Source organism: Hyaena hyaena, unplaced genomic scaffold (assembly GCF_003009895.1).
Source record: "Hyaena hyaena isolate Hyena2069 unplaced genomic scaffold, ASM300989v1 scaffold_108, whole genome shotgun sequence".
Lineage (NCBI taxonomy): Eukaryota > Metazoa > Chordata > Mammalia > Carnivora > Hyaenidae > Hyaena > Hyaena hyaena.
Window position 1 is genome coordinate 3,552,896 of NW_024080741.1, and position 7,219 is coordinate 3,560,114.

Genomic DNA, 7,219 nt, shown 5'->3' on the forward strand with positions numbered 1-7,219 from the left:
GCACTATTTTCTTTTTTCATTTCAGGAACATTAGAAATATGATGGAAAAAAGCTTAATTACTTCAAGATCTAGTATGTTTAAATGCTTTAACATCTATAAAAGCCCAATTGTATCTTTCTCTTCATTACGATTCTATCTCGGGAGAAGGGTTACGTGTTTTTGGTCCCTTTTTGACCATGAGAAGATAATTTATCAAGGAAAATGGCACCAAATGGCATGTTTTTTGAGCAAAAATATTTACTTAATTGTCCAAATTTTCTGGAATCCTTCAGGATACTATTTCTTCCTCAGGAACAGAATGAAGGCTCTGTGACACGGAAGAAACAAAAAAGGGTTTCAGTCTGGGTGCGGGATACTTGGGCTTTCTTTTCCTCCAGCTCAGTTGCATGGCTATGGCAAAAACAGAAATTCAACTGAGTAGCATTTTTGTTCTAAAAGTATCTAAAATTCATCTCAAATCCGTATCTCTTCTGGGGAGAGAAACTAAATCCATTCTAACAAGTAATTAAGCACACAAACAAAAAATCCCCTAAAACCACAGTCTCCTCTGGCGCCGTCTACACCCGCTTCCTGCCTGCACCTCCTCCCCCTGAGGGGCCGCCTACTCCTGCACGTGCCATCTCCCACCTGTCACAGAGGGCTTGCTTTGGGACACAGGGCTGTGTCACCCCAAAGCTGCATGTGGGAACCGTGGGTAAAAGAGCCGAGGAGGAGAAGCAATCGTCCCATGTTAACATTACAACTTTGTTCCTGATTCCACTAGTCATCCCAGCTTCCTGAAAACTCCAGATGAAACTTATGGGAGATTTCATCTCCCTGGTGATTCGGGGCGGGGGGGGGGGGAAGGGGAAGCCTAAAAATTTCTCCAAATCTCTATTTCCCAGCACATTCCTAATTCAGACTCAAGACTTTATTCGTTCAATTTCACTTAACAGAAAACCACTAACTACTTCCTCTGCTCTCTGCTGTATTTCCTACAGATATTAACTTTGAATCCATGATAAGCCCTCAGAAAGGATTTAGAGTTTAGATAGTTTAGAATTTTTTTCAAACATTTTATTTTTAAGTAACTTCTACATCCAACACTGGGATCAAACCCACCATGCCAAGACCAAGACTCACATGCTCCACTGATGGAGCCAGCTGGTGCCCCTAGACAATTTAGAATTCTGAATCAATTTCACCATCTACAGAAAGGATCCAAAGTTGTATGACCAATTATCTCACTATACTTGAGAGACTGTGGCCATGTCCTAGAGAAGGGGCAAACGGAGAAGGATGTGGGGATTTTTTTATATTTATTTATTTTTGAAGGAGAGAAAGACAGAGTGTGAGTGGAAGAGGAGCAGAGAGAGAGGGAGGCAAAGAACCTGAAGCAGGCTCCAGGCTCTGAGGTGTCAGCACAGAGCCCGACACAGGGCTCAAACCCATGGGACTCGAACCCACAAAGTCAAACGCTTAATCAACTGAGCCACCTAGGCATCCCATGGGGATTTTTTATTTACAGAAAATATATCTGGGGTTATCTTTTGGCTTATTCATTTTTTATGCTGAGTATCTATGAATTTTTGCAAAGGAGAACAAGATTCACAATAATGGTAAATCAAATCATTATACTGTACACCTTAAACTTACCCAGTGACGTATGTCAATTATATCTCAATAGAACTGGAAAAAATTAAAGGAGACTAAGAAATAGAGAAAGAAGTACTGCCGAAGGAAAACATATCAGTCATAGTTCTTAGACATGTAATTGTGGTACATTTAATTTCATTCATTTCAAGTCCTATATATGAGCACCTGCTAGGTGCTAGGCACTGCGTTAAGTTCTAGAGTAACACTGTCCAATAGAAATATAATGTAAGCTATACATGTAATTTAAAAGTTGCTAGTAGCCACGTAAAACCATCACAAGGACATAGGTGAATGTGGGGCTGGTCCGACCAGCCTTCAATTTAACCCTACCGCTCCCACTCTCTGTCCGTGAACTTCAGCCTCACAGGGACACTGAAGTCCTCCTACAAGCCCGTCTTTCCCCTCGGGCCTTCCACTAGCTCATGCCTCAGCCTGGTGGCTCCTCCCCTGTCTCTGCTACGAATCCTTGTCATCTGGTAGAATAATGCAGTGATGGCTGATAGGAGCCAGGTGTGTAGTCAGGATGCAGGGCGTTTGCGCTTGATGAAGGAGGGAACAGTACTTTCATCCAGTCATAAAGAATGGAATCCAAATGGTGGAATTTTGGACTCCATGACAACAGGACTTTCATCCGGGAATGTGTAGATTGTTCTCACCATGGAACTCAGAGCCAACAGGGTGGGTGACACCATAAACCCATTCTGCCCTCTATCCACTAAGCCATGCACCCTGGCATGGAGCCTCATCTTACCGAAGGAAAGAATGGGCTTTCTAACTTTTAACAAAGCCACTGTATTGGACAGTGCCAGCTCTGTGCTGCAGGGCACTTTTGGGTGAAGGAAGAGCCCTCATCAGTCCCTCTTAAAATATATCTTGCGAGTGACTCCCTATGTTGACTTTAAGTTCTATGTAGTCTAGGATACACAAACAAAATAGAAGTTTTTATATTTGTGATAAATCTTACATCTTGGCTATAAGATTCTCATGGGGAGAAACAGAAAAAGAACAGAAATATCAATCATTTCACTAAATCTTATTTTGGGCCCAACATGAATCATCTGCCCTCAAGACTCCGGTTCCCTGGCATTCAGATGGAGTTTTCCATGACAGCAGGAGACAGGGGCTTCTGTTTCATACGCTCTCAGGAATGAGCCTTACTAAGAATTAGGGGAGAAGAGTCACATCCAAATGTAAGGGTCCTTCTGGAGAAAAGTCTGAGAGCATGGCTATTGTAGATCACTCTTCTGGTGATGTAAAACCACTCCAGAAATCCAAGCAATTCATTTTTAAAAATTCCTTCTCATTTAAGTTACATTAGAAAATTCCCAAAAATATCCCTTAACTTTCTCCCTCCCCTTCTTCCTCCTTCCCATATGCCAATAATCAACCATTAACAAAATGTTCTTAATGCATACTATGTCCCATTGGTGACAAAGGAAGACACAGCCAGTTTCTGGTCACATGGAGCTTAACACAAGTTTGTTTTCAAGTTGGTTTCTCCAAAAAGAACATTTTAGGTCTGAGGTGGTCTTTGGGAATTTGATGTTCACATTTCCCAAATCCTTGGTGGGGATTCTTCCATGTTCTGTGAACTTGAGAATGAGTTAGAAGTCACGGATTGTATGCTGAGGAAAACAGAGGGCCTCACCTTCCCCTCAAAGACATGAAGTTATGTCTTCACTGTATACTCTTACCATGTGGCAAGTACATTCAGATTTTCCAAACACCAAACCAAAGACACTGACCTCCAGGACAGGACTGCAGCTCCACACTTACCAAACTTTCTCTCATCCATGCCTTGGTTATTAAGCACACCATTTAGGTTTTCTTAACTTGCTCTCTCACTTCAAAGCTTGTATGCTATCTGTTTAAATATATATGCCTCACGTTTATTTACCATCACATATGTGCTGAGCATCTGTACTAATTTGCAATGGGTTTCTGTAAACAACAAAAGTGATAAAACGTCCCTGCCATTTTTGAACTCATGGGCCAGTGGGGAAGACAGAAATTAAGGCCATGATAAGTGCTGTAGAAAGAAAGCAAACCTAGCCACTAACTTTAACTGGTGAAACTGGGGAGGCTTCATGGAGGAGCTGATATTTGAATTGAATCTTAGAGAATGAGAAGGAGTTAGCCAGGTAGGGAAGTAAGGGAAGACAACTCTAGGGAGGGGGAATAGAGTGTGCAAAGTGCCAAGGAAGGTATATTCCATAGAGAGATAGACACCATTCCTCCAGCACAGCTCATTTCTATCTGAAAACCTGAGAATAAAGGGACCAGCTATCTGTACCTCTCTGCCACACCCAACATTCAATCCTACACACAGATGTGGGATAGCCTCTATAGATACTCCCACCCAGAAAGGGGGAAAACAGGAGGCAAATAGGAGTGCAAAGTTTAAAGTAACTCTGAAATGTGGCAAGGTACACATGTCCAGTCCCCTCATGAGAGATGAAGCCCTGGGAATTATTCTGTGGCTCTTGGCTCTGCCCTCCATCACATTCTTCCATTTCTGTAAAAGGTAGCCCATATTTGCTAATGAATTTTCTTGGCTGTATAGAAGTTTGGAGATCCAAAGACTTTTTGGGGAGGTACTTTTCTTAGTCTCTTTTAGTCCAAACTGGTGATGTTTCTGTTTATACAATTCTCTTTAAATCTGTGGGAGCTTCCTGTGAATCTTATTGTGGTTCATGCAGTTAGGGGGAGAAAAGAGGCCACATTCACTAATCTCTTCATGATAAACCATTCTGTACCTCGGGCTTTTGCTGAAGCAGCCAAGGGTCCTTAAAAGTTCTGTGTTTTTGTTTGCTTTTGGTTTTGACCAGTTTTCTAAGTTTAAACCTCTCCAGGGTCTTCACAAAGGACTTTATCACCACTATCTCAAGTTGATCTTTCCCGCGTGTTATTCTGACTATTCCCTGAATTGTATTTTTTGTCCAGAAGCTGTTCTTAGTTTAACATTGCTTTTCAGCTCGAAGTGGCAAGGGATAGTCAAACTGTGCAGATTCTGCTTCCTTTATATTTAACTTTTCTCCCCCTCGAGTGTATCCTTCTTCTGTCAGGTTGCAATACAGCAGCAAGAAGAAGCCCCGGGGGACCTTGAAAGCTGCCTGGAAATCTCAGCCAGGCCACCCAGTTCACGAGGTACCTTTTCTATTTTCCGCATCACTGCAGGCCAGAGTGTGGCTGAAATTCCTGCCACTGCAGGAGAAGGGTCCTCTTCTGTCTAGTTTCCAGTTACATTTGCCTCATTTGTCTTTAATCTTCAACAGCTTTCTCAAGTGACATCAGGCTGCTGTTAATAGTCTCTTGGAGATCTTTTAGATTCTTAGCAGTACTCTCCTCAAGTTCCTTCTAGTTTCTGTCTTCTGCTGTCCCAGAGCCGCTCTCATAGTTTTTATGTGTTTTATTTTTTTAATTACAGCAGTGTTTCACTTGTCTGTCACTTTCTGTACCCCTACTTTAAACCCCTTTGTCCCTTTATACCTCCAGCCATTGCTCATCAAGGCCGCTTCTGGTCCCCTTCCATGCAGGGGCGGGGCAGACAGTTTTTTTCCGGAACATCTGCCCCTTGGGGCCATCCTGGGAAAGAGTTCTGACATATCAGCCCAGAGATCAGTTCCTCAGAGGAGCTTCTCTTGGGAAGGTTCTGGAAGATGAAGTTAGTGGAAGACTTTATGTGATGTCATCCTCCAAAAACCAACCAACCAACCCTTTCCAGGATACCAAATGTTTCATTCATCTGGGGAAGAATATCATAATTATGTGGTGAACATTTTAAATGCTCTGAGAGCAAGATCCACAGAGTGAGATCCTTTTCCAACATTTTAGGAGAGAGAATGAAAAAAATGTGAGATTAAAGGTACGTTAGGCTAATGTGGGTTATGAGCTTTACTTTTATTTTTGAAGAGCATGAGCTGGCCGCAGAAGGAGTGCGCAGCCAAGTGGGAAAGGCTGCTGGCTGAGGCCTCCTGTGAACATGCCTGAGTTTCTTAAGCCTGCCAGCCCCGGTATCTCCATCTCTGAGGTGGAATTCTAATTACAGTTACCTCACAAGTTGATGTCAGAGGTAGAAGAGACATAATGTATGAGCAATAGCCAAGCGGAACATCTCGCAAATGATCAGTAAACCACTCTGAAACCACCCATGTGGAAAACCATGACTCCTTGTCATCCCTCTGAAGCCTCTGCTGGCCTTTCCTGAGATGTCTGGAACCAGGAATCTAGGCTCCCGCTCCTTGGGGGACAAGAGGAAGAGAAGCTTCCCTCTTGTCCTCTTGGGAATTAGATTCTCTCCCATACTATAAAATATCCCAAATTTAGGACTGTGGAATGTGGAAATCTCCAGGGACCACATTGAATCAGCTCCCAATGGACTATGTCAGAGAAGAAACAAGACCAGTTTAATTTAATTTAATTTCTGCCTCAAATCCACCCTTGACTTCATCTCTCTGGGTCTGTCTCCCGTCTGGGCTCCAATCTGCCTCGTCCGTGCTTCCCAGGAGAATCCTTCCATCCTTCCCTCCCGCAGCCCTGAGCAGGAGGCTCTCACTGCGGTGCCCCTGGGAAGAGCAGGGAAGTGGAAAAGGAGAGAATATGGGGGTGAAAGTGAGATCTGAGAAGGAGAAGGAATGTTCGGGAATGGAGAGCAATGATTGCAATTGCTGGGAACATGCCTGGGGGAGGAAAAATGGGGCTGGAGACAGCAAAAGCAGAGACATAAAGAAGGGGTTAGAGACACGCTTCTGGTGAGGAGGGGGTAATTACACTTGCTAGATTTCTGAGAGGCTTCCTTGCCTTGCCTTTCCCACACCTTCCTCTTTAGGTGATTCCACCTTTTTATTTTATCATATTTTTTAATGTTTATTTACTTCTGAGAGAGAGAGAACATGAACAGGGGAGAGGCAGAGAAAGAGGGAGACACAGAATCCGAAGCAGGCTCCAGGCTCTGAAATGTCAGCACAGAGCCTGCCACGGGGCTGGAACCCATAAGCCATGGGCTCATGACCTGAGCCGAAGTCGGACGCTTAACTGACTGAGCCACCCAGGTGCCCCTGATTCCACCTTTTTAGATGGTCTGTCTTCTTTGCTCCCTTCTGGCATAGCTTATGCCAGGTGGTATTTTGCCTCAGAGATGACAAAGCCTCCTAACCAGCTGGTCTTCACCCCACACCCTGCCCTCCAGTCTCCTCATCCCACAATCCAATGACCTTCCTTTCATCTGATCTTGTCCCTGACCCACCCCATGCTTCAAGCGCTTACCATGGCACCAGTTTGTCTCTGACGCTGGGAAAAGAGCAGCTTCAGGACAGAGACCCTTCCTTATTAGCATCTAGAACACCTTGTATGGTTGGATTCTGGAAGGTAGCACAGGAAGGGTTCCATTATGGTGACTGAGTGAACAGATGGATAGTGGAATGCCCACCTGGTGGCAAAGAAGAGATAGTCTGGAGGATCCAGAGAAGGAAAGAGATTTGGTGAGGAAGAAGAGTATGAAAAATCAATAAATGTGCGGGTAAAAGGAACACATTTATTTTTGTTGGGGGTGATGCGTTCTGTTTTGGGAGATTACCACATTCA

At 43.9% G+C, this 7,219-nt stretch overlaps 1 long non-coding RNA gene across 1 annotated transcript; it reads right to left on the bottom strand.

Moving 5' to 3' along the window:
• Positions 1 to 248: 248 nt before the first annotated feature.
• LOC120234449 lies at positions 249 to 6,958 on the bottom strand. The gene is made up of 3 exons (XR_005529100.1): positions 6,902 to 6,958; positions 5,126 to 5,288; positions 249 to 308 (listed from the first exon to the last, which is right to left on the bottom strand). It is a non-coding gene; the product is annotated as an uncharacterized LOC120234449 (long non-coding RNA).
• Positions 6,959 to 7,219: the final 261 nt, after the last annotated feature.